Source organism: Rhamphochromis longiceps, linkage group LG12, assembly GCF_057381845.1.
Source record: "Rhamphochromis longiceps isolate RC_006_pf linkage group LG12, R_longiceps_female_GT1.1, whole genome shotgun sequence".
In the NCBI taxonomy this organism is placed as follows: domain Eukaryota; kingdom Metazoa; phylum Chordata; class Actinopteri; order Cichliformes; family Cichlidae; genus Rhamphochromis; species Rhamphochromis longiceps.
In genome coordinates this window covers 17,320,595-17,348,092 of record NC_140568.1, presented here as the reverse complement: position 1 = coordinate 17,348,092, position 27,498 = coordinate 17,320,595, and the positions used below count along the sequence as shown (strand labels likewise).

The window sequence follows — 27,498 nt, the reverse complement described above, 5'->3', positions numbered from 1 at the left end:
AAATGTCTTTTGATAACAAGAAAAAAATACCTTTTCAGTACACGGCCTGAAGTTCTTCTCCGACATCTTCTGCAATCGGCTTTGTCTGCTGGTTTGAAGACAATAAACCACAAAAAAGATGATTTAGTCACTTTGTCTGCGTCATGCAGCTCGAATGTGTCGTGTAACGATGTTGAATAGCCGTCGTTATCCCTCTGCTTTGAGCCTTTTATCAAAAGTTACAGCTAACTTCATGAAGTTGTACAAAAAGGCTTCATTTCGCCGAGACAGTGCGTTTCTGACTATTACATGCATTTGAATGGAGTTCTTGCACGAAACAAAGTATAAGTTTTCATTATGTGAATAACTTGTATTTTACACTGACCCTGGGTCAGTATCAACTTCATGAAGACAGCTGTAACTTTTGATAGAGGACTCACACACACACATATTTATGGCTTTGCCTTATAGAATTCAGCATCTCCGTGCTGAGGAAATAGGTTTTCCAGCTGTTTGAGCTAAGATTTTCAAGTTATTCACAAATTGAAAACCTATACTTTGTGTCGGGCGAGAACTCCATTCAAATGCATGTAATAGCGAGAAACGCACTAACGTGGTGAAATAAAGCGTTTTTCCATAAACTTCATAAAGACAGCTGTAAATTTTGAGAGAAGACTCACACACACATTGGGGGGATATTGAAGTCTATAAGATAAAGCCATGAATATGTTTGTCTGAGTCTTCTATCAAAAGTTACAGCAAGCTCTATGAAGTTGATGAGAAACGCTTTACTTCGCCAAGACAGTGCGTTTCTCACTGTTACATGCATTTGAATTTAGTTCTTGCCCGACACAAAGTATAGGTTTTAATTTGTGAATAACTTGAAAATCTTAGCTCAAACAGCTGCAAAACCTATTTCCTGAGCACTGAGATGCTGAATTCTATAAGGCAAAGCCATAAATATGTGTGTGTGATTCTTCTATCAACAGTTACAGCTGTCTTCTTGAAGTTGATACTGACCCAGGGTCAGTGTAAAATACAATCCTAGCTGTGTGAACAAAGCTTGGCTCCTTTAATCCTGCATGACAAACCTCAGGATGCAGGTTATTATTACTCTTTCCTGCTGGCACACCTGAGAGTCAGCTAGAAACTTACAGTGACGTGGACATCATGCAAAGACTGCCAGACTCTGTAATACTGTGAATGATCAGTGACTCAAGTTAACACTAAACTTTAAACGGTACCTCTGTGTCTCTGTGTGCTGAACATTTAGGATTGAGTCTGCATTGACTTTATTTATTGAGACTTTAATGTGCTAAAAGCAGGTTGAAGACAGCTCAGAAACATTTGAAGATTAAAATTTAGCATTATGGCTGCTGGTGGTTTGTAAAGCCTATACTCAGCTGTAGTTTTTGTTACTAATTTATGTTTGTTGTTGTTTAACACAGATTTCAGAAGAGCAAATATGCTTAATAGTTTAACTAGATTTCATTTGTCAGTGTGGGACTGCTGAGTCACCTGAAGAACTCATTTCATTCATTCTCCACATGATGTTCATATACAGAAATGTTTCACAGGAACTGGTTCCTCCCAAACTGTGAACTAGTGTGTTTCCATAGATTATCTCTGTATGAATGTACTTTTAAATGAAGGCAAGTGTTTGTCCTTTTTTGTTCCTCAGTTACAGTACGTGATATCTTGATATCAGGCGGTCAACACTGGGGGAAGACAAGAAGCAGACGTACTTCCAAGAGGGAGCTGCAGTGAGGACACAGCCAGGTCACTGAGGTCAGAGGTCAGAATCTGAAACAGCTCAGGTTTATATTTTAGGGGTTATAAAAAATCAAAATGTATTTATGAAGAAACCTTTAAATAATAGTCATAATTATGATTATTATAAGAAATATCAAACATTTAAGTGGATTTTCTGTTACACATATTGTATTAGCCCTGCAATAAACTGGCAGCCTGTCTTTGTCCTGTATCAGCTGGGATAGGCTTCATCCTCCCGCAACCCTGAATTGGATACATTGTATTCCAATTATGTAATCTGATCATTTACAAACTCAAGGTATCTAATCAAAATGTAAGTAATAATTATAAAATGGGAAAGCAGAAATAAGTGTGACATAAATGTAAATGTGTTAGCTGACATAGAGGACAGCTACATGTAGTCTGAAAAACCTTTGTTGTCAAGTTTGCAGGTATATCAGCACGAGACATTCTTACATAGAAGAGTCTGTTAAAGTCTCTAACTCAGCGAAGCATTATTGGTCCCGTCTGTTTGGATAAATATAGTAAGTTGATGTTTGTCCATTTATTGACACATTTTCTTAAGTGCTTATCCAGTTCAGGATCACAGTGGAGCTGCAGCTGGATATGTTCATTAAATAAACCTTACAAAAGTTAACAATAAACCTGCATCCATGTACGTTGTTGTCCACAGGATAAGAAAATCAAACTGGAACACTGTGGAACATGTTAATAAATGTTTGTGTGTTTATGCCTGTGTCTTTCACAGGAGGCGCTGGAAGGTTTCCCTAATAGTTCCTGGTGAATCAAAGCAGAACCATAAAGGTTGCTGGATTGCATGATGGCCTTACCCCTGAGCAGTCATCCTGTTAAAGGAGGAACCAGTTAGAAGCTGTTTTCAAAGTAGCTGAGCAGATTTCATCTCAAGTAAGCGATTAACTGTTTGTTCATCTGTTCTGCCACTTAAAGAGCATTTAAGGACGTCTTTCGAGTGTCCAGCTGAATTAATTCTACTGGCTCTCATGGTCATTTGTTATTATAGACATATTTTTCATGTTCATCCAGCTATTTAGTAAATTCTATCTATTTAGTAATATCCGTCAGCTATAAAATGTAATATAGATATAAAAAATATCTAAATATCTCCTGCACTTTATATTTTAATGATGTAAGTCTGTTATCGTGTTACATTAGCATTCCTCACATATCAATGAGATGCTGTACAGTACAATCCTACTGACGCAGCAGAGGGATAACGACGGCTATTCAACATCGTTACACGACACATTCGAGCTGCATGACACAGACAAAGTGACTAAATCATCTTTTTTATGGTTTATTGTCTTCAAACCAGCAGACAAAGCCGATTGCAGAAGATTTCGGAGAAGAACTTCAGGCCGTGTACTGAAAAGGTATTTTTTTCTTGTTATCAAAAGACATTTGGAGTGGCAGCTTCTGCAACTGGTTGCACTAAAGTAAAGCTTACAGTCTAAGAAACCACAGTGTTGATATTCAGCACAAAGAGAAAAGCTCACTTGTTTGAATTTATTTACAATCATAGTTTTATAAATTCTGAATGTAAACATCTTTTACAGCTTTGATATTGTTTGACACTAGATATCAGGTTTAATTTAAAGGTTTCTGTGTCCCAATGAGCCATTTACACTGACCAGTGTTTCACTTTAACTGTAACACATTCATTATTTAGTTCCAACATTTCTAAGAGAAATAACTGAATGTAAAAAATGGCAGCCCTCAGGCCAGGTTTAATTGATAGAGATATATGCATGCATTGTGAAATTTATGTATCACATATAATTGTTATTCACCTAATCATGGCATACCCACCCCTTCCTCCCTAGTTAACTGCAACCCAAAATAACTAGTGGGGCTATTTACACACTCACAACCAGTGTGGGGTAAAAAGAGCCACCAAAAAGCTGTCAGCCACAGATGTGCTAGAAGAGTTAGAAACTCTACTTATGGAGAAACTTTCTAAGTCTAACAGGGGACAGGTACTCCTGCCCAAATAACATGATATAACCCCACATACAGCCCAGCCATAAAATGAACCAAGTCATTTAATTAAAGACAGCATGGGACCAAATGCATGTAACCAGCCTGCACCAACCTGGCATTTCTTCCTCCTGAATTAAATGAATGAATGGATGAAAGTTAAATGACTACAAACCTAAAGCCACTAGTTCCCACACTGGAGCTCCCTGACACTGTGTGTTAACCATATTTAGCTTGTATCAACAGTTGTAACAGGCTAAGCCACTTGAGACACTGCATTGAATTTGTTCCTGTCTTAATGATTTCAGCTGACTGGTTTCAACTCAGATGTTCTGCTTTTTCCTTTCAGTAGATCAAATCAGCTCGTGCTGCTTCTGCTTCCAATTTAATGGCAAGAAGAAGAAGAAGAATGCTTCAGCGAAGTGGCGTTCATGGTCTCAGTGAACAGTCATGGTCACACACTGCATGTGGTTTTAAAAGCAACATGTCTGTTCAGTACAACGATCGAGATGTGTAATATTAGTGCAGCTACGGTTTGTTCTTGAACATCAGTTCTGTTTTCTACTTTGATCACTTAGACCAAAAAAGTGTTGTTTTCAGATTCTTTCTTTTAAATCTATAAAGCACCTGCTCATTTTTTATTACAATTAGTTTCACATAAATGTTAGTTTTTCCTTTATGATCTTTTAATGCTTACACTACACTGTACACATTAGAGACATTTCTGTTACCTGTTTCTGTTGACTCAGAGTTGTGAAATGTTCTTTTATTTAATGCACAATATGAAGTTCATAATTTTCTTACAAATAAAACTCTAATGACAAACATGAACAGCTGTGCTTAACTCTGAGACATAAGTTTTTGAATGTGTTTAGACAGTGTGCATTTGTATGCTGAAACTATAATGGTGAACCTGAGGTGATGGTCAACAGAAGGCAAATATATATCAATATAAAACAATATTGAAGTAATGTCTTTACCCCCTGCAGAGTGTGGACGCTGTGCACTCAATCACCTTATTCACTGTAGAAAAGGTGACTGACTGTCTCCATGGTTACATCGTATATTATTAGCTATGTAAACAGCTTCCATAGATACCGCCATAGCTCTCTGCAGCTGTAACACTTTCACACTTTGCAAATCATTTCACGATTTTGATAGTTATGAAGACAGAATATGTTTTTAAGGTCATGCTAGGCGGTTGCTATGGTGGTTGCTGTGGACTTGGCTGGACCGCGTCCGATTCCTGTTATTAGCTGTCCGCCGTAGGAAGGCTGCGTTCCATTTACAAGTAGTGACAGTCTGCCGCAACTCGAACTCAAACCCCGCTTTGTTCTTTAATTATAGGCCTTTTATAGCCGTTCATGACACCCGCACACACACACATAAAGCACTTTGCCTCACAATGAGAATGGAACTTTACCTAAGCTAACCTTTAAAATATCTGATATAGGATAGAAAAATGAAGCAACCAGAGATTTAATGATGAAGACTCTAAAACCCACTGTCTTGACAAAATAAAGCGTTTTTGTACAACTTCATATAAATAGCTGTAACTTTTGATAGAAGATTCAGATATACGTATTCATGACTTTATCTTATAGAACTCAATGTCCCCGTGCTGGGCAAACAGGTTTTGCAGCCGTTTGAGCTAAGATTTTAAAATTATTCACATAATGAAAACCTATACTTTGTCTCGGGTGAGTTTCCCATTCAAATGCATGTAACAGTGAGAAACACACTGTCTTGGCGAAATAAAGCGTTTTCGTACAACTTCATATAAATCGCTGTAACTTTTGATAGAAGACTCAGACAAACATGTTTATGGCTTTATCTTATAGAACTCAATATCCCCGTGCTGGGCAAACAGAACAGGTTTTGCAGCCGTTTGAGCTAAGATTTTAAAATTATTCACATAATGAAAACCTATACTTTGTCTCAGGCGAGTTTCCCATTCAAATGCATGTAACAGTGAGAAACACACTGTCTTGGCGAAATAAAGCGTTTTTGTACAACTTCATATAAATCGCTGTAACGTTTGATAGAAGACTCAGACAAACATGTTTATGGCTTTATCTTATAGAACTCAATATCCCCGTGCTGGGCAGACAGGTTTTGCAGCCGTTTGAGCTAAGATTTTAAAATTATTCACATAATGAAAACCTATACTTTGTTTCAGGCGAGTTTCCCATTCAAATGCATGTAACAGTGAGAAACGCATTGTCTTGGCGAAATAAAGCGTTTTTGAACAACTTCATATAAATCGCTGTAACTTTTGATAGAAGACTCAGACAAACATGTTTATGGCTTTATCTTATAGAACTCAATATCCCCGTGCTGGGCAAACAGGTTTTGCAGCCGTTTGAGCTAAGATTTTAAAATTATTCACATAATGAAAACCTATACTTTGTCTCGGGTGAGTTTCCCATTCAAATGCATGTAGCAGTGAGAAACACACTGTCTTGGCGAAATAAAGCGTTTTCGTACAACTTCATATAAATCGCTGTAACTTTTGATAGAAGACTCAGACAAACATGTTTATGGCTTTATCTTATAGAACTCAATATCCCCGTGCTGGGCAAACAGAACAGGTTTTGCAGCCGTTTGAGCTAAGATTTTAAAATTATTCACATAATGAAAACCTATACTTTGTTTCAGGCGAGTTTCCCATTCAAATGCATGTAACAGTGAGAAACGCATTGTCTTGGCGAAATAAAGCGTTTTTGAACAACTTCATATAAATCACTGTAACTTTTGATAGAAGACTCAGACAAACATGTTTATGGCTTTATCTTATAGAACTCAATATCCCCGTGCTGGGCAAACAGAACAGGTTTTGCAGACGTTTGAGCTAAGATTTTAAAATTATTCACATAATGAAAACCTATACTTTGTTTCAGGCGAGTTCCCCATTCAAATGCATGTAACAGTGAGAAACGCATTGTCTTGGCGAAATAAAGCGTTTTTGTACAACTTCATATAAATCGCTGTAACTTTTGATAGAAGACTCAGACAAACATGTTTATGGCTTTATCTTATAGAACTCAATATCCCCGTGCTGGGCAAACAGAACAGGTTTTGCAGCCGTTTGAGCTAAGATTTTAAAATTATTCACATAATGAAAACCTATACTTTGTCTCAGGCGAGTTTCCCATTCAAATGCATGTAACAGTGAGAAACACACTGTCTTGGCGAAATAAAGCGTTTTTGTACAACTTCATATAAATCGCTGTAACGTTTGATAGAAGACTCAGACAAACATGTTTATGGCTTTATCTTATAGAACTCAATATCCCCGTGCTGGGCAAACAGAACAGGTTTTGCAGCCGTTTGAGCTAAGATTTTAAAATTATTCACATAATGAAAACCTATACTTTGTTTCAGGCGAGTTTCCCATTCAAATGCATGTAACAGTGAGAAACGCATTGTCTTGGCGAAATAAAGCGTTTTTGAACAACTTCATATAAATCGCTGTAACTTTTGATAGAAGACTCAGACAAACATGTTTATGGCTTTATCTTATAGAACTCAATATCCCCGTGCTGGGCAAACAGAACAGGTTTTGCAGCCGTTTGAGCTAAGATTTTAAAATTATTCACATAATGAAAACCTATACTTTGTCTCGGGTGAGTTTCCCATTCAAATGCATGTAACAGTGAGAAACACACTGTCTTGGCGAAATAAAGCGTTTTTGAACAACTTCATATAAATCGCTGTAACTTTTGATAGAAGACTCAGACAAACATGTTTATGGCTTTATCTTATAGAACTCAATATCCCCGTGCTGGGCAAACAGGTTTTGCAGCCGTTTGAGCTAAGATTTTAAAATTATTCACATAATGAAAACCTATACTTTGTTTCAGGCGAGTTTCCCATTCAAATGCATGTAACAGTGAGAAACGCATTGTCTTGGCGAAATAAAGCGTTTTTGTACAACTTCATATAAATCGCTGTAACTTTTGATAGAAGACTCAGACAAACATGTTTATGGCTTTATCTTATAGAACTCAATATCCCCGTGCTGGGCAAACAGAACAGGTTTTGCAGCCGTTTGAGTTAAGATTTTAAAATTATTCACATAATGAAAACCTATACTTTGTTTCAGGCGAGTTTCCCATTCAAATGCATGTAACAGTGAGAAACGCATTGTCTTGGCGAAATAAAGCGTTTTTGAACAACTTCATATAAATCGCTGTAACTTTTGATAGAAGACTCAGGCAAACATGTTTATGGCTTTATCTTATAGAACTCAATATCCCCGTGCTGGGCAAACAGGTTTTGCAGCCGTTTGAGCTAAGATTTTAAAATTATTCACATAATGAAAACCTATACTTTGTCTCGGATGAGTTTCCCATTCAAATGCATGTAACAGTGAGAAACACACTGTCTTGGCGAAATAAAGCGTTTTTGAACAACTTCATATAAATCGCTGTAACTTTTGATAGAAGACTCAGACAAACATGTTTATGGCTTTATCTTATAGAACTCAATATCCCCGTGCTGGGCAAACAGGTTTTGCAGCCGTTTGAGCTAAGATTTTAAAATTATTCACATAATGAAAACCTATACTTTGTCTCGGGTGAGTTTCCCATTCAAATGCATGTAGCAGTGAGAAACACACTGTCTTGGCGAAATAAAGCGTTTTCGTACAACTTCATATAAATCGCTGTAACTTTTGATAGAAGACTCAGACAAACATGTTTATGGCTTTATCTTATAGAACTCAATATCCCCGTGCTGGGCAAACAGAACAGGTTTTGCAGCCGTTTGAGTTAAGATTTTAAAATTATTCACATAATGAAAACCTATACTTTGTTTCAGGCGAGTTTCCCATTCAAATGCATGTAACAGTGAGAAACGCATTGTCTTGGCGAAATAAAGCGTTTTTGAACAACTTCATATAAATCGCTGTAACTTTTGATAGAAGACTCAGGCAAACATGTTTATGGCTTTATCTTATAGAACTCAATATCCCCGTGCTGGGCAAACAGGTTTTGCAGCCGTTTGAGCTAAGATTTTAAAATTATTCACATAATGAAAACCTATACTTTGTCTCGGATGAGTTTCCCATTCAAATAGATGTAACAGTGAGAAACACACTGTCTTGGCGAAATAAAGCGTTTTTGAACAACTTCATATAAATCGCTGTAACTTTTGATAGAAGACTCAGACAAACATGTTTATGGCTTTATCTTATAGAACTCAATATCCCCGTGCTGGGCAAACAGGTTTTGCAGCCGTTTGAGCTAAGATTTTAAAATTATTCACATAATGAAAACCTATACTTTGTCTCGGGTGAGTTTCCCATTCAAATGCATGTAGCAGTGAGAAACACACTGTCTTGGCGAAATAAAGCGTTTTCGTACAACTTCATATAAATCGCTGTAACTTTTGATAGAAGACTCAGACAAACATGTTTATGGCTTTATCTTATAGAACTCAATATCCCCGTGCTGGGCAAACAGAACAGGTTTTGCAGACGTTTGAGCTAAGATTTTAAAATTATTCACATAATGAAAACCTATACTTTGTCTCGGGTGAGTTTCCCATTCAAATGCATGTAACAGTGAGAAACGCACTGTCTTGGCGAAATAAAGCGTTTTCGTACAACTTCATATAAATCGCTGTAACTTTTGATAGAAGACTCAGACAAACATGTTTATGGCTTTATCTTATAGAACTCAATATCCCCGTGCTGGGCAAACAGAACAGGTTTTGCAGACGTTTGAGCTAAGATTTTAAAATTATTCACATAATGAAAACCTATACTTTGTCTCGGGTGAGTTTCCCATTCGAATGCATGTAGCAGTGAGAAACACACTGTCTTGGCGAAATAAAGCGTTTTCGTACAACTTCATATAAATCGCTGTAACTTTTGATAGAAGACTCAGACAAACATGTTTATGGCTTTATCTTATAGAACTCAATATCCCCGTGCTGGGCAAACAGAACAGGTTTTGCAGCCGTTTGAGCTAAGATTTTAAAATTATTCACATAATGAAAACCTATACTTTGTTTCAGGCGAGTTTCCCATTCAAATGCATGTAACAGTGAGAAACGCATTGTCTTGGCGAAATAAAGCGTTTTTGAACAACTTCATATAAATCACTGTAACTTTTGATAGAAGACTCAGACAAACATGTTTATGGCTTTATCTTATAGAACTCAATATCCCCGTGCTGGGCAAACAGAACAGGTTTTGCAGACGTTTGAGCTAAGATTTTAAAATTATTCACATAATGAAAACCTATACTTTGTTTCAGGCGAGTTCCCCATTCAAATGCATGTAACAGTGAGAAACGCATTGTCTTGGCGAAATAAAGCGTTTTTGTACAACTTCATATAAATCGCTGTAACTTTTGATAGAAGACTCAGACAAACATGTTTATGGCTTTATCTTATAGAACTCAATATCCCCGTGCTGGGCAAACAGAACAGGTTTTGCAGCCGTTTGAGCTAAGATTTTAAAATTATTCACATAATGAAAACCTATACTTTGTCTCAGGCGAGTTTCCCATTCAAATGCATGTAACAGTGAGAAACACACTGTCTTGGCGAAATAAAGCGTTTTTGTACAACTTCATATAAATCGCTGTAACGTTTGATAGAAGACTCAGACAAACATGTTTATGGCTTTATCTTATAGAACTCAATATCCCCGTGCTGGGCAAACAGAACAGGTTTTGCAGCCGTTTGAGCTAAGATTTTAAAATTATTCACATAATGAAAACCTATACTTTGTTTCAGGCGAGTTTCCCATTCAAATGCATGTAACAGTGAGAAACGCATTGTCTTGGCGAAATAAAGCGTTTTTGAACAACTTCATATAAATCGCTGTAACTTTTGATAGAAGACTCAGACAAACATGTTTATGGCTTTATCTTATAGAACTCAATATCCCCGTGCTGGGCAAACAGAACAGGTTTTGCAGCCGTTTGAGCTAAGATTTTAAAATTATTCACATAATGAAAACCTATACTTTGTCTCGGGTGAGTTTCCCATTCAAATGCATGTAACAGTGAGAAACACACTGTCTTGGCGAAATAAAGCGTTTTTGAACAACTTCATATAAATCGCTGTAACTTTTGATAGAAGACTCAGACAAACATGTTTATGGCTTTATCTTATAGAACTCAATATCCCCGTGCTGGGCAAACAGGTTTTGCAGCCGTTTGAGCTAAGATTTTAAAATTATTCACATAATGAAAACCTATACTTTGTTTCAGGCGAGTTTCCCATTCAAATGCATGTAACAGTGAGAAACGCATTGTCTTGGCGAAATAAAGCGTTTTTGTACAACTTCATATAAATCGCTGTAACTTTTGATAGAAGACTCAGACAAACATGTTTATGGCTTTATCTTATAGAACTCAATATCCCCGTGCTGGGCAAACAGAACAGGTTTTGCAGCCGTTTGAGTTAAGATTTTAAAATTATTCACATAATGAAAACCTATACTTTGTTTCAGGCGAGTTTCCCATTCAAATGCATGTAACAGTGAGAAACGCATTGTCTTGGCGAAATAAAGCGTTTTTGAACAACTTCATATAAATCGCTGTAACTTTTGATAGAAGACTCAGGCAAACATGTTTATGGCTTTATCTTATAGAACTCAATATCCCCGTGCTGGGCAAACAGGTTTTGCAGCCGTTTGAGCTAAGATTTTAAAATTATTCACATAATGAAAACCTATACTTTGTCTCGGATGAGTTTCCCATTCAAATGCATGTAACAGTGAGAAACACACTGTCTTGGCGAAATAAAGCGTTTTTGAACAACTTCATATAAATCGCTGTAACTTTTGATAGAAGACTCAGACAAACATGTTTATGGCTTTATCTTATAGAACTCAATATCCCCGTGCTGGGCAAACAGGTTTTGCAGCCGTTTGAGCTAAGATTTTAAAATTATTCACATAATGAAAACCTATACTTTGTCTCGGGTGAGTTTCCCATTCAAATGCATGTAGCAGTGAGAAACACACTGTCTTGGCGAAATAAAGCGTTTTCGTACAACTTCATATAAATCGCTGTAACTTTTGATAGAAGACTCAGACAAACATGTTTATGGCTTTATCTTATAGAACTCAATATCCCCGTGCTGGGCAAACAGAACAGGTTTTGCAGCCGTTTGAGTTAAGATTTTAAAATTATTCACATAATGAAAACCTATACTTTGTTTCAGGCGAGTTTCCCATTCAAATGCATGTAACAGTGAGAAACGCATTGTCTTGGCGAAATAAAGCGTTTTTGAACAACTTCATATAAATCGCTGTAACTTTTGATAGAAGACTCAGGCAAACATGTTTATGGCTTTATCTTATAGAACTCAATATCCCCGTGCTGGGCAAACAGGTTTTGCAGCCGTTTGAGCTAAGATTTTAAAATTATTCACATAATGAAAACCTATACTTTGTCTCGGATGAGTTTCCCATTCAAATGCATGTAACAGTGAGAAACACACTGTCTTGGCGAAATAAAGCGTTTTTGAACAACTTCATATAAATCGCTGTAACTTTTGATAGAAGACTCAGACAAACATGTTTATGGCTTTATCTTATAGAACTCAATATCCCCGTGCTGGGCAAACAGGTTTTGCAGCCGTTTGAGCTAAGATTTTAAAATTATTCACATAATGAAAACCTATACTTTGTCTCGGGTGAGTTTCCCATTCAAATGCATGTAGCAGTGAGAAACACACTGTCTTGGCGAAATAAAGCGTTTTCGTACAACTTCATATAAATCGCTGTAACTTTTGATAGAAGACTCAGACAAACATGTTTATGGCTTTATCTTATAGAACTCAATATCCCCGTGCTGGGCAAACAGAACAGGTTTTGCAGCCGTTTGAGTTAAGATTTTAAAATTATTCACATAATGAAAACCTATACTTTGTTTCAGGCGAGTTTCCCATTCAAATGCATGTAACAGTGAGAAACGCATTGTCTTGGCGAAATAAAGCGTTTTTGAACAACTTCATATAAATCGCTGTAACTTTTGATAGAAGACTCAGGCAAACATGTTTATGGCTTTATCTTATAGAACTCAATATCCCCGTGCTGGGCAAACAGGTTTTGCAGCCGTTTGAGCTAAGATTTTAAAATTATTCACATAATGAAAACCTATACTTTGTCTCGGATGAGTTTCCCATTCAAATGCATGTAACAGTGAGAAACACACTGTCTTGGCGAAATAAAGCGTTTTTGAACAACTTCATATAAATCGCTGTAACTTTTGATAGAAGACTCAGACAAACATGTTTATGGCTTTATCTTATAGAACTCAATATCCCCGTGCTGGGCAAACAGGTTTTGCAGCCGTTTGAGCTAAGATTTTAAAATTATTCACATAATGAAAACCTATACTTTGTCTCGGGTGAGTTTCCCATTCAAATGCATGTAGCAGTGAGAAACACACTGTCTTGGCGAAATAAAGCGTTTTCGTACAACTTCATATAAATCGCTGTAACTTTTGATAGAAGACTCAGACAAACATGTTTATGGCTTTATCTTATAGAACTCAATATCCCCGTGCTGGGCAAACAGAACAGGTTTTGCAGACGTTTGAGCTAAGATTTTAAAATTATTCACATAATGAAAACCTATACTTTGTCTCGGGTGAGTTTCCCATTCAAATGCATGTAACAGTGAGAAACGCACTGTCTTGGCGAAATAAAGCGTTTTCGTACAACTTCATATAAATCGCTGTAACTTTTGATAGAAGACTCAGACAAACATGTTTATGGCTTTATCTTATAGAACTCAATATCCCCGTGCTGGGCAAACAGAACAGGTTTTGCAGACGTTTGAGCTAAGATTTTAAAATTATTCACATAATGAAAACCTATACTTTGTCTCGGGTGAGTTTCCCATTCGAATGCATGTAGCAGTGAGAAACACACTGTCTTGGCGAAATAAAGCGTTTTCGTACAACTTCATATAAATCGCTGTAACTTTTGATAGAAGACTCAGACAAACATGTTTATGGCTTTATCTTATAGAACTCAATATCCCCGTGCTGGGCAAACAGAACAGGTTTTGCAGCCGTTTGAGTTAAGATTTTAAAATTATTCACATAATGAAAACCTATACTTTGTTTCAGGCGAGTTTCCCATTCAAATGCATGTAACAGTGAGAAACGCATTGTCTTGGCGAAATAAAGCGTTTTTGAACAACTTCATATAAATCGCTGTAACTTTTGATAGAAGACTCAGACAAACATGTTTATGGCTTTATCTTATAGAACTCAATATCCCCGTGCTGGGCAAACAGGTTTTGCAGCCGTTTGAGCTAAGATTTTAAAATTATTCACATAATGAAAACCTATACTTTGTTTCAGGCGAGTTTCCCATTCAAATGCATGTAACAGTGAGAAACGCATTGTCTTGGCGAAATAAAGCGTTTTTGTACAACTTCATATAAATCGCTGTAACTTTTGATAGAAGACTCAGACAAACATGTTTATGGCTTTATCTTATAGAACTCAATATCCCCGTGCTGGGCAAACAGAACAGGTTTTGCAGCCGTTTGAGTTAAGATTTTAAAATTATTCACATAATGAAAACCTATACTTTGTTTCAGGCGAGTTTCCCATTCAAATGCATGTAACAGTGAGAAACGCATTGTCTTGGCGAAATAAAGCGTTTTTGAACAACTTCATATAAATCGCTGTAACTTTTGATAGAAGACTCAGGCAAACATGTTTATGGCTTTATCTTATAGAACTCAATATCCCCGTGCTGGGCAAACAGGTTTTGCAGCCGTTTGAGCTAAGATTTTAAAATTATTCACATAATGAAAACCTATACTTTGTCTCGGATGAGTTTCCCATTCAAATGCATGTAACAGTGAGAAACACACTGTCTTGGCGAAATAAAGCGTTTTTGAACAACTTCATATAAATCGCTGTAACTTTTGATAGAAGACTCAGACAAACATGTTTATGGCTTTATCTTATAGAACTCAATATCCCCGTGCTGGGCAAACAGGTTTTGCAGCCGTTTGAGCTAAGATTTTAAAATTATTCACATAATGAAAACCTATACTTTGTCTCGGGTGAGTTTCCCATTCAAATGCATGTAGCAGTGAGAAACACACTGTCTTGGCGAAATAAAGCGTTTTCGTACAACTTCATATAAATCGCTGTAACTTTTGATAGAAGACTCAGACAAACATGTTTATGGCTTTATCTTATAGAACTCAATATCCCCGTGCTGGGCAAACAGAACAGGTTTTGCAGACGTTTGAGCTAAGATTTTAAAATTATTCACATAATGAAAACCTATACTTTGTCTCGGGTGAGTTTCCCATTCAAATGCATGTAACAGTGAGAAACGCACTGTCTTGGCGAAATAAAGCGTTTTCGTACAACTTCATATAAATCGCTGTAACTTTTGATAGAAGACTCAGACAAACATGTTTATGGCTTTATCTTATAGAACTCAATATCCCCGTGCTGGGCAAACAGAACAGGTTTTGCAGACGTTTGAGCTAAGATTTTAAAATTATTCACATAATGAAAACCTATACTTTGTTTCAGGCGAGTTCCCCATTCAAATGCATGTAACAGTGAGAAACGCATTGTCTTGGCGAAATAAAGCGTTTTTGTACAACTTCATATAAATCGCTGTAACTTTTGATAGAAGACTCAGACAAACATGTTTATGGCTTTATCTTATGGAACTCAATATCCCCGTGCTGGGCAAACAGGTTTTGCAGCTGTTTGAGCTAAGATTTTAAAATTATTCACATAATGAAAACCTATACTTTGTTTCAGGCGAGTTTCCCATTCAAATGCATGTAACAGTGAGAAACGCATTGTCTTGGCGAAATAAAGCGTTTTTGAACAACTTCATATAAATCGCTGTAACTTTTGATAGAAGACTCAGACAAACATGTTTATGGCTTTATCTTATAGAACTCAATATCCCCGTGCTGGGCAAACAGAACAGGTTTTGCAGCCGTTTGAGCTAAGATTTTAAAATTATTCACATAATGAAAACCTATACTTTGTCTCGGGTGAGTTTCCCATTCGAATGCATGTAGCAGTGAGAAACACACTGTCTTGGCGAAATAAAGCGTTTTCGTACAACTTCATATAAATCGCTGTAACTTTTGATAGAAGACTCAGACAAACATGTTTATGGCTTTATCTTATAGAACTCAATATCCCCGTGCTGGGCAAACAGGTTTTGCAGCCGTTTGAGCTAAGATTTTAAAATTATTCACATAATGAAAACCTATACTTTGTTTCAGGCCAGTTTCCCATTCAAATGCATGTAACAGTGAGAAACGCATTGTCTTGGCGAAATAAAGCGTTTTTGTACAACTTCATATAAATCGCTGTAACTTTTGATAGAAGACTCAGACAAACATGTTTATGGCTTTATCTTATAGAACTCAATATCCCCGTGCTGGGAAAACAGAACAGGTTTTGCAGCCGTTTGAGTTAAGATTTTAAAATTATTCACATAATGAAAACCTATACTTTGTTTCAGGCGAGTTTCCCATTCAAATGCATGTAACAGTGAGAAACGCATTGTCTTGGCGAAATAAAGCGTTTTTGAACAACTTCATATAAATCGCTGTAACTTTTGATAGAAGACTCAGACAAACATGTTTATGGCTTTATCTTATAGAACTCAATATCCCCGTGCTGGGCAAACAGAACAGGTTTTGCAGCCGTTTGAGCTAAGATTTTAAAATTATTCACATAATGAAAACCTATACTTTGTCTCGGGTGAGTTTCCCATTCAAATGCATGTAACAGTGAGAAACACACTGTCTTGGCGAAATAAAGCGTTTTTGAACAACTTCATATAAATCGCTGTAACTTTTGATAGAAGACTCAGACAAACATGTTTATGGCTTTATCTTATAGAACTCAATATCCCCGTGCTGGGCAAACAGGTTTTGCAGCCGTTTGAGCTAAGATTTTAAAATTATTCACATAATGAAAACCTATACTTTGTTTCAGGCGAGTTTCCCATTCAAATGCATGTAACAGTGAGAAACGCATTGTCTTGGCGAAATAAAGCGTTTTTGAACAACTTCATATAAATCGCTGTAACTTTTGATAGAAGACTCAGACAAACATGTTTATGGCTTTATCTTATAGAACTCAATATCCCCGTGCTGGGCAAACAGAACAGGTTTTGCAGCCGTTTGAGTTAAGATTTTAAAATTATTCACATAATGAAAACCTATACTTTGTTTCAGGCGAGTTTCCCATTCAAATGCATGTAACAGTGAGAAACGCATTGTCTTGGCGAAATAAAGCGTTTTTGAACAACTTCATATAAATCGCTGTAACTTTTGATAGAAGACTCAGGCAAACATGTTTATGGCTTTATCTTATAGAACTCAATATCCCCGTGCTGGGCAAACAGGTTTTGCAGCCGTTTGAGCTAAGATTTTAAAATTATTCACATAATGAAAACCTATACTTTGTCTCGGATGAGTTTCCCATTCAAATGCATGTAACAGTGAGAAACACACTGTCTTGGCGAAATAAAGCGTTTTTGAACAACTTCATATAAATCGCTGTAACTTTTGATAGAAGACTCAGACAAACATGTTTATGGCTTTATCTTATAGAACTCAATATCCCCGTGCTGGGCAAACAGGTTTTGCAGCCGTTTGAGCTAAGATTTTAAAATTATTCACATAATGAAAACCTATACTTTGTCTCGGGTGAGTTTCCCATTCAAATGCATGTAGCAGTGAGAAACACACTGTCTTGGCGAAATAAAGCGTTTTCGTACAACTTCATATAAATCGCTGTAACTTTTGATAGAAGACTCAGACAAACATGTTTATGGCTTTATCTTATAGAACTCAATATCCCCGTGCTGGGCAAACAGAACAGGTTTTGCAGCCGTTTGAGTTAAGATTTTAAAATTATTCACATAATGAAAACCTATACTTTGTTTCAGGCGAGTTTCCCATTCAAATGCATGTAACAGTGAGAAACGCATTGTCTTGGCGAAATAAAGCGTTTTTGAACAACTTCATATAAATCGCTGTAACTTTTGATAGAAGACTCAGGCAAACATGTTTATGGCTTTATCTTATAGAACTCAATATCCCCGTGCTGGGCAAACAGGTTTTGCAGCCGTTTGAGCTAAGATTTTAAAATTATTCACATAATGAAAACCTATACTTTGTCTCGGATGAGTTTCCCATTCAAATGCATGTAACAGTGAGAAACACACTGTCTTGGCGAAATAAAGCGTTTTTGAACAACTTCATATAAATCGCTGTAACTTTTGATAGAAGACTCAGACAAACATGTTTATGGCTTTATCTTATAGAACTCAATATCCCCGTGCTGGGCAAACAGGTTTTGCAGCCGTTTGAGCTAAGATTTTAAAATTATTCACATAATGAAAACCTATACTTTGTCTCGGGTGAGTTTCCCATTCAAATGCATGTAGCAGTGAGAAACACACTGTCTTGGCGAAATAAAGCGTTTTCGTACAACTTCATATAAATCGCTGTAACTTTTGATAGAAGACTCAGACAAACATGTTTATGGCTTTATCTTATAGAACTCAATATCCCCGTGCTGGGCAAACAGAACAGGTTTTGCAGACGTTTGAGCTAAGATTTTAAAATTATTCACATAATGAAAACCTATACTTTGTCTCGGGTGAGTTTCCCATTCAAATGCATGTAACAGTGAGAAACGCACTGTCTTGGCGAAATAAAGCGTTTTCGTACAACTTCATATAAATCGCTGTAACTTTTGATAGAAGACTCAGACAAACATGTTTATGGCTTTATCTTATAGAACTCAATATCCCCGTGCTGGGCAAACAGAACAGGTTTTGCAGACGTTTGAGCTAAGATTTTAAAATTATTCACATAATGAAAACCTATACTTTGTTTCAGGCGAGTTCCCCATTCAAATGCATGTAACAGTGAGAAACGCATTGTCTTGGCGAAATAAAGCGTTTTTGTACAACTTCATATAAATCGCTGTAACTTTTGATAGAAGACTCAGACAAACATGTTTATGGCTTTATCTTATGGAACTCAATATCCCCGTGCTGGGCAAACAGGTTTTGCAGCTGTTTGAGCTAAGATTTTAAAATTATTCACATAATGAAAACCTATACTTTGTTTCAGGCGAGTTTCCCATTCAAATGCATGTAACAGTGAGAAACGCATTGTCTTGGCGAAATAAAGCGTTTTTGAACAACTTCATATAAATCGCTGTAACTTTTGATAGAAGACTCAGACAAACATGTTTATGGCTTTATCTTATAGAACTCAATATCCCCGTGCTGGGCAAACAGAACAGGTTTTGCAGCCGTTTGAGCTAAGATTTTAAAATTATTCACATAATGAAAACCTATACTTTGTCTCGGGTGAGTTTCCCATTCGAATGCATGTAGCAGTGAGAAACACACTGTCTTGGCGAAATAAAGCGTTTTCGTACAACTTCATATAAATCGCTGTAACTTTTGATAGAAGACTCAGACAAACATGTTTATGGCTTTATCTTATAGAACTCAATATCCCCGTGCTGGGCAAACAGGTTTTGCAGCCGTTTGAGCTAAGATTTTAAAATTATTCACATAATGAAAACCTATACTTTGTTTCAGGCCAGTTTCCCATTCAAATGCATGTAACAGTGAGAAACGCATTGTCTTGGCGAAATAAAGCGTTTTTGTACAACTTCATATAAATCGCTGTAACTTTTGATAGAAGACTCAGACAAACATGTTTATGGCTTTATCTTATAGAACTCAATATCCCCGTGCTGGGAAAACAGAACAGGTTTTGCAGCCGTTTGAGTTAAGATTTTAAAATTATTCACATAATGAAAACCTATACTTTGTTTCAGGCGAGTTTCCCATTCAAATGCATGTAACAGTGAGAAACGCATTGTCTTGGCGAAATAAAGCGTTTTTGAACAACTTCATATAAATCGCTGTAACTTTTGATAGAAGACTCAGACAAACATGTTTATGGCTTTATCTTATAGAACTCAATATCCCCGTGCTGGGCAAACAGGTTTTGCAGCCGTTTGAGCTAAGATTTTAAAATTATTCACATAATGAAAACCTATACTTTGTCTCGGGTGAGTTTCCCATTCAAATGCATGTAACAGTGAGAAACACACTGTCTTGGCGAAATAAAGCGTTTTTGAACAACTTCATATAAATCGCTGTAACTTTTGATAGAAGACTCAGACAAACATGTTTATGGCTTTATCTTATAGAACTCAATATCCCCGTGCTGGGCAAACAGGTTTTGCAGCCGTTTGAGCTAAGATTTTAAAATTATTCACATAATGAAAACCTATACTTTGTTTCAGGCGAGTTTCCCATTCAAATGCATGTAACAGTGAGAAACACACTGTCTTGGCGAAATAAAGCGTTTTTGAACAACTTCATATAAATCGCTGTAACTTTTGATAGAAGACTCAGACAAACATGTTTATGGCTTTATCTTATGGAACTCAATATCCCCATGCTGGGCAAACAGGTTTTGCAGCCGTTTGAGCTAAGATTTTAAAATTATTCACATAATGAAAACCTATACTTTGTTTCAGGCGAGTTTCCCATTCAAATGCATGTAACAGTGAGAAACACACTGTCTTGGCGAAATAAAGCGTTTTTGAACAACTTCATATAAATCGCTGTAACTTTTGATAGAAGACTCAGACAAACATGTTTATGGCTTTATCTTATAGAACTCAATATCCCCGTGCTGGGCAAACAGAACAGGTTTTGCAGCCGTTTGAGCTAAGATTTTAAAATTATTCACATAATGAAAACCTATACTTTGTCTCGGGTGAGTTTCCCATTCGAATGCATGTAGCAGTGAGAAACACACTGTCTTGGCGAAATAAAGCGTTTTCGTACAACTTCATATAAATCGCTGTAACTTTTGATAGAAGACTCAGACAAACATGTTTATGGCTTTATCTTATAGAACTCAATATCCCCGTGCTGGGCAGACAGGTTTTGCAGCCGTTTGAGCTAAGATTTTAAAATTATTCACATAATGAAAACCTATACTTTGTTTCAGGCGAGTTTCCCATTCAAATGCATGTAACAGTGAGAAACGCATTGTCTTGGCGAAATAAAGCCTTTTTGAACAACTTCATATAAATCGCTGTAACTTTTGATAGAAGACTCAGACAAACATGTTTATGGCTTTATCTTATAGAACTCAATATCCCGGTGCTGGGCAAACAGAACAGGTTTTGCAGCCGTTTGAGCTAAGATTTTAAAATTATTCACATAATGAAAACCTATACTTTGTTTCAGGCGAGTTCCCCATTCAAATGCATGTAACAGTGAGAAACGCATTGTCTTGGCGAAATAAAGCGTTTTTGTACAACTTCATATAAATCGCTGTAACTTTTGATAGAAGACTCAGACAAACATGTTTATGGCTTTATCTTATAGAACTCAATATCCCCGTGCTGGGAAAACAGAACAGGTTTTGCAGCCGTTTGAGTTAAGATTTTAAAATTATTCACATAATGAAAACCTATACTTTGTTTCAGGCGAGTTTCCCATTCAAATGCATGTAACAGTGAGAAACGCATTGTCTTGGCGAAATAAAGCGTTTTTGAACAACTTCATATAAATCGCTGTAACTTTTGATAGAAGACTCAGACAAACATGTTTATGGCTTTATCTTATAGAACTCAATATCCCCGTGCTGGGCAAACAGAACAGGTTTTGCAGCCGTTTGAGCTAAGATTTTAAAATTATTCACATAATGAAAACCTATACTTTGTCTCGGGTGAGTTTCCCATTCAAATGCATGTAACAGTGAGAAACACACTGTCTTGGCGAAATAAAGCGTTTTTGAACAACTTCATATAAATCGCTGTAACTTTTGATAGAAGACTCAGACAAACATGTTTATGGCTTTATCTTATAGAACTCAATATCCCCGTGCTGGGCAAACAGGTTTTGCAGCCGTTTGAGCTAAGATTTTAAAATTATTCACATAATGAAAACCTATACTTTGTTTCAGGCGAGTTTCCCATTCAAATGCATGTAACAGTGAGAAACGCATTGTCTTGGCGAAATAAAGCGTTTTTGTACAACTTCATATAAATCGCTGTAACTTTTGATAGAAGACTCAGACAAACATGTTTATGGCTTTATCTTATAGAACTCAATATCCCCGTGCTGGGCAAACAGAACAGGTTTTGCAGCCGTTTGAGTTAAGATTTTAAAATTATTCACATAATGAAAACCTATACTTTGTTTCAGGCGAGTTTCCCATTCAAATGCATGTAACAGTGAGAAACGCATTGTCTTGGCGAAATAAAGCGTTTTTGAACAACTTCATATAAATCGCTGTAACTTTTGATAGAAGACTCAGGCAAACATGTTTATGGCTTTATCTTATAGAACTCAATATCCCCGTGCTGGGCAAACAGGTTTTGCAGCCGTTTGAGCTAAGATTTTAAAATTATTCACATAATGAAAACCTATACTTTGTCTCGGATGAGTTTCCCATTCAAATGCATGTAACAGTGAGAAACACACTGTCTTGGCGAAATAAAGCGTTTTTGAACAACTTCATATAAATCGCTGTAACTTTTGATAGAAGACTCAGACAAACATGTTTATGGCTTTATCTTATAGAACTCAATATCCCCGTGCTGGGCAAACAGGTTTTGCAGCCGTTTGAGCTAAGATTTTAAAATTATTCACATAATGAAAACCTATACTTTGTCTCGGGTGAGTTTCCCATTCAAATGCATGTAGCAGTGAGAAACACACTGTCTTGGCGAAATAAAGCGTTTTCGTACAACTTCATATAAATCGCTGTAACTTTTGATAGAAGACTCAGACAAACATGTTTATGGCTTTATCTTATAGAACTCAATATCCCCGTGCTGGGCAAACAGAACAGGTTTTGCAGCCGTTTGAGTTAAGATTTTAAAATTATTCACATAATGAAAACCTATACTTTGTTTCAGGCGAGTTTCCCATTCAAATGCATGTAACAGTGAGAAACGCATTGTCTTGGCGAAATAAAGCGTTTTTGAACAACTTCATATAAATCGCTGTAACTTTTGATAGAAGACTCAGGCAAACATGTTTATGGCTTTATCTTATAGAACTCAATATCCCCGTGCTGGGCAAACAGGTTTTGCAGCCGTTTGAGCTAAGATTTTAAAATTATTCACATAATGAAAACCTATACTTTGTCTCGGGTGAGTTTCCCATTCAAATGCATGTAGCAGTGAGAAACACACTGTCTTGGCGAAATAAAGCGTTTTCGTACAACTTCATATAAATCGCTGTAACTTTTGATAGAAGACTCAGACAAACATGTTTATGGCTTTATCTTATAGAACTCAATATCCCCGTGCTGGGCAAACAGAACAGGTTTTGCAGACGTTTGAGCTAAGATTTTAAAATTATTCACATAATGAAAACCTATACTTTGTCTCGGGTGAGTTTCCCATTCAAATGCATGTAACAGTGAGAAACGCACTGTCTTGGCGAAATAAAGCGTTTTCGTACAACTTCATATAAATCGCTGTAACTTTTGATAGAAGACTCAGACAAACATGTTTATGGCTTTATCTTATAGAACTCAATATCCCCGTGCTGGGCAAACAGAACAGGTTTTGCAGACGTTTGAGCTAAGATTTTAAAATTATTCACATAATGAAAACCTATACTTTGTCTCGGGTGAGTTTCCCATTCGAATGCATGTAGCAGTGAGAAACACACTGTCTTGGCGAAATAAAGCGTTTTCGTACAACTTCATATAAATCGCTGTAACTTTTGATAGAAGACTCAGACAAACATGTTTATGGCTTTATCTTATAGAACTCAATATCCCCGTGCTGGGCAAACAGAACAGGTTTTGCAGCCGTTTGAGTTAAGATTTTAAAATTATTCACATAATGAAAACCTATACTTTGTTTCAGGCGAGTTTCCCATTCAAATGCATGTAACAGTGAGAAACGCATTGTCTTGGCGAAATAAAGCGTTTTTGAACAACTTCATATAAATCGCTGTAACTTTTGATAGAAGACTCAGACAAACATGTTTATGGCTTTATCTTATAGAACTCAATATCCCCGTGCTGGGCAAACAGGTTTTGCAGCCGTTTGAGCTAAGATTTTAAAATTATTCACATAATGAAAACCTATACTTTGTTTCAGGCGAGTTTCCCATTCAAATGCATGTAACAGTGAGAAACGCATTGTCTTGGCGAAATAAAGCGTTTTTGTACAACTTCATATAAATCGCTGTAACTTTTGATAGAAGACTCAGACAAACATGTTTATGGCTTTATCTTATAGAACTCAATATCCCCGTGCTGGGCAAACAGAACAGGTTTTGCAGCCGTTTGAGTTAAGATTTTAAAATTATTCACATAATGAAAACCTATACTTTGTTTCAGGCGAGTTTCCCATTCAAATGCATGTAACAGTGAGAAACGCATTGTCTTGGCGAAATAAAGCGTTTTTGAACAACTTCATATAAATCGCTGTAACTTTTGATAGAAGACTCAGGCAAACATGTTTATGGCTTTATCTTATAGAACTCAATATCCCCGTGCTGGGCAAACAGGTTTTGCAGCCGTTTGAGCTAAGATTTTAAAATTATTCACATAATGAAAACCTATACTTTGTCTCGGATGAGTTTCCCATTCAAATGCATGTAACAGTGAGAAACACACTGTCTTGGCGAAATAAAGCGTTTTTGAACAACTTCATATAAATCGCTGTAACTTTTGATAGAAGACTCAGACAAACATGTTTATGGCTTTATCTTATAGAACTCAATATCCCCGTGCTGGGCAAACAGGTTTTGCAGCCGTTTGAGCTAAGATTTTAAAATTATTCACATAATGAAAACCTATACTTTGTCTCGGGTGAGTTTCCCATTCAAATGCATGTAGCAGTGAGAAACACACTGTCTTGGCGAAATAAAGCGTTTTCGTACAACTTCATATAAATCGCTGTAACTTTTGATAGAAGACTCAGACAAACATGTTTATGGCTTTATCTTATAGAACTCAATATCCCCGTGCTGGGCAAACAGAACAGGTTTTGCAGACGTTTGAGCTAAGATTTTAAAATTATTCACATAATGAAAACCTATACTTTGTCTCGGGTGAGTTTCCCATTCAAATGCATGTAACAGTGAGAAACGCACTGTCTTGGCGAAATAAAGCGTTTTCGTACAACTTCATATAAATCGCTGTAACTTTTGATAGAAGACTCAGACAAACATGTTTATGGCTTTATCTTATAGAACTCAATATCCCCGTGCTGGGCAAACAGAACAGGTTTTGCAGACGTTTGAGCTAAGATTTTAAAATTATTCACATAATGAAAACCTATACTTTGTTTCAGGCGAGTTCCCCATTCAAATGCATGTAACAGTGAGAAACGCATTGTCTTGGCGAAATAAAGCGTTTTTGTACAACTTCATATAAATCGCTGTAACTTTTGATAGAAGACTCAGACAAACATGTTTATGGCTTTATCTTATGGAACTCAATATCCCCGTGCTGGGCAAACAGAACAGGTTTTGCAGCTGTTTGAGCTAAGATTTTAAAATTATTCACATAATGAAAACCTATACTTTGTTTCAGGCGAGTTTCCCATTCAAATGCATGTAACAGTGAGAAACGCATTGTCTTGGCGAAATAAAGCGTTTTTGAACAACTTCATATAAATCGCTGTAACTTTTGATAGAAGACTCAGACAAACATGTTTATGGCTTTATCTTATAGAACTCAATATCCCCGTGCTGGGCAAACAGAACAGGTTTTGCAGCCGTTTGAGCTAAGATTTTAAAATTATTCACATAATGAAAACCTATACTTTGTCTCGGGTGAGTTTCCCATTCGAATGCATGTAGCAGTGAGAAACACACTGTCTTGGCGAAATAAAGCGTTTTCGTACAACTTCATATAAATCGCTGTAACTTTTGATAGAAGACTCAGACAAACATGTTTATGGCTTTATCTTATAGAACTCAATATCCCCGTGCTGGGCAAACAGGTTTTGCAGCCGTTTGAGCTAAGATTTTAAAATTATTCACATAATGAAAACCTATACTTTGTTTCAGGCCAGTTTCCCATTCAAATGCATGTAACAGTGAGAAACGCATTGTCTTGGCGAAATAAAGCGTTTTTGTACAACTTCATATAAATCGCTGTAACTTTTGATAGAAGACTCAGACAAACATGTTTATGGCTTTATCTTATAGAACTCAATATCCCCGTGCTGGGAAAACAGAACAGGTTTTGCAGCCGTTTGAGTTAAGATTTTAAAATTATTCACATAATGAAAACCTATACTTTGTTTCAGGCGAGTTTCCCATTCAAATGCATGTAACAGTGAGAAACGCATTGTCTTGGCGAAATAAAGCGTTTTTGAACAACTTCATATAAATCGCTGTAACTTTTGATAGAAGACTCAGACAAACATGTTTATGGCTTTATCTTATAGAACTCAATATCCCCGTGCTGGGCAAACAGAACAGGTTTTGCAGCCGTTTGAGCTAAGATTTTAAAATTATTCACATAATGAAAACCTATACTTTGTCTCGGGTGAGTTTCCCATTCAAATGCATGTAACAGTGAGAAACACACTGTCTTGGCGAAATAAAGCGTTTTTGAACAACTTCATATAAATCGCTGTAACTTTTGATAGAAGACTCAGACAAACATGTTTATGGCTTTATCTTATAGAACTCAATATCCCCGTGCTGGGCAAACAGGTTTTGCAGCCGTTTGAGCTAAGATTTTAAAATTATTCACATAATGAAAACCTATACTTTGTTTCAGGCGAGTTTCCCATTCAAATGCATGTAACAGTGAGAAACGCATTGTCTTGGCGAAATAAAGCGTTTTTGTACAACTTCATATAAATCGCTGTAACTTTTGATAGAAGACTCAGACAAACATGTTTATGGCTTTATCTTATAGAACTCAATATCCCCGTGCTGGGCAAACAGAACAGGTTTTGCAGCCGTTTGAGTTAAGATTTTAAAATTATTCACATAATGAAAACCTATACTTTGTTTCAGGCGAGTTTCCCATTCAAATGCATGTAACAGTGAGAAACGCATTGTCTTGGCGAAATAAAGCGTTTTTGAACAACTTCATATAAATCGCTGTAACTTTTGATAGAAGACTCAGGCAAACATGTTTATGGCTTTATCTTATAGAACTCAATATCCCCGTGCTGGGCAAACAGGTTTTGCAGCCGTTTGAGCTAAGATTTTAAAATTATTCACATAATGAAAACCTATACTTTGTCTCGGATGAGTTTCCCATTCAAATGCATGTAACAGTGAGAAACACACTGTCTTGGCGAAATAAAGCGTTTTTGAACAACTTCATATAAATCGCTGTAACTTTTGATAGAAGACTCAGACAAACATGTTTATGGCTTTATCTTATAGAACTCAATATCCCCGTGCTGGGCAAACAGGTTTTGCAGCCGTTTGAGCTAAGATTTTAAAATTATTCACATAATGAAAACCTATACTTTGTCTCGGGTGAGTTTCCCATTCAAATGCATGTAGCAGTGAGAAACACACTGTCTTGGCGAAATAAAGCGTTTTCGTACAACTTCATATAAATCGCTGTAACTTTTGATAGAAGACTCAGACAAACATGTTTATGGCTTTATCTTATAGAACTCAATATCCCCGTGCTGGGCAAACAGAACAGGTTTTGCAGCCGTTTGAGTTAAGATTTTAAAATTATTCACATAATGAAAACCTATACTT

At 36.5% G+C, this 27,498-nt stretch overlaps 1 long non-coding RNA gene across 1 annotated transcript; it reads left to right on the top strand.

Annotated features, from left to right (window-relative positions):
- Nucleotides 1–1,657: 1,657 nt before the first annotated feature.
- LOC146657138 (uncharacterized) lies at nucleotides 1,658–4,565 on the top strand. The gene is made up of 4 exons (XR_014913944.1): nucleotides 1,658–1,767; nucleotides 2,501–2,658; nucleotides 3,086–3,143; nucleotides 4,097–4,565. It is a non-coding gene; the product is annotated as an uncharacterized LOC146657138 (long non-coding RNA).
- Nucleotides 4,566–27,498: the final 22,933 nt, after the last annotated feature.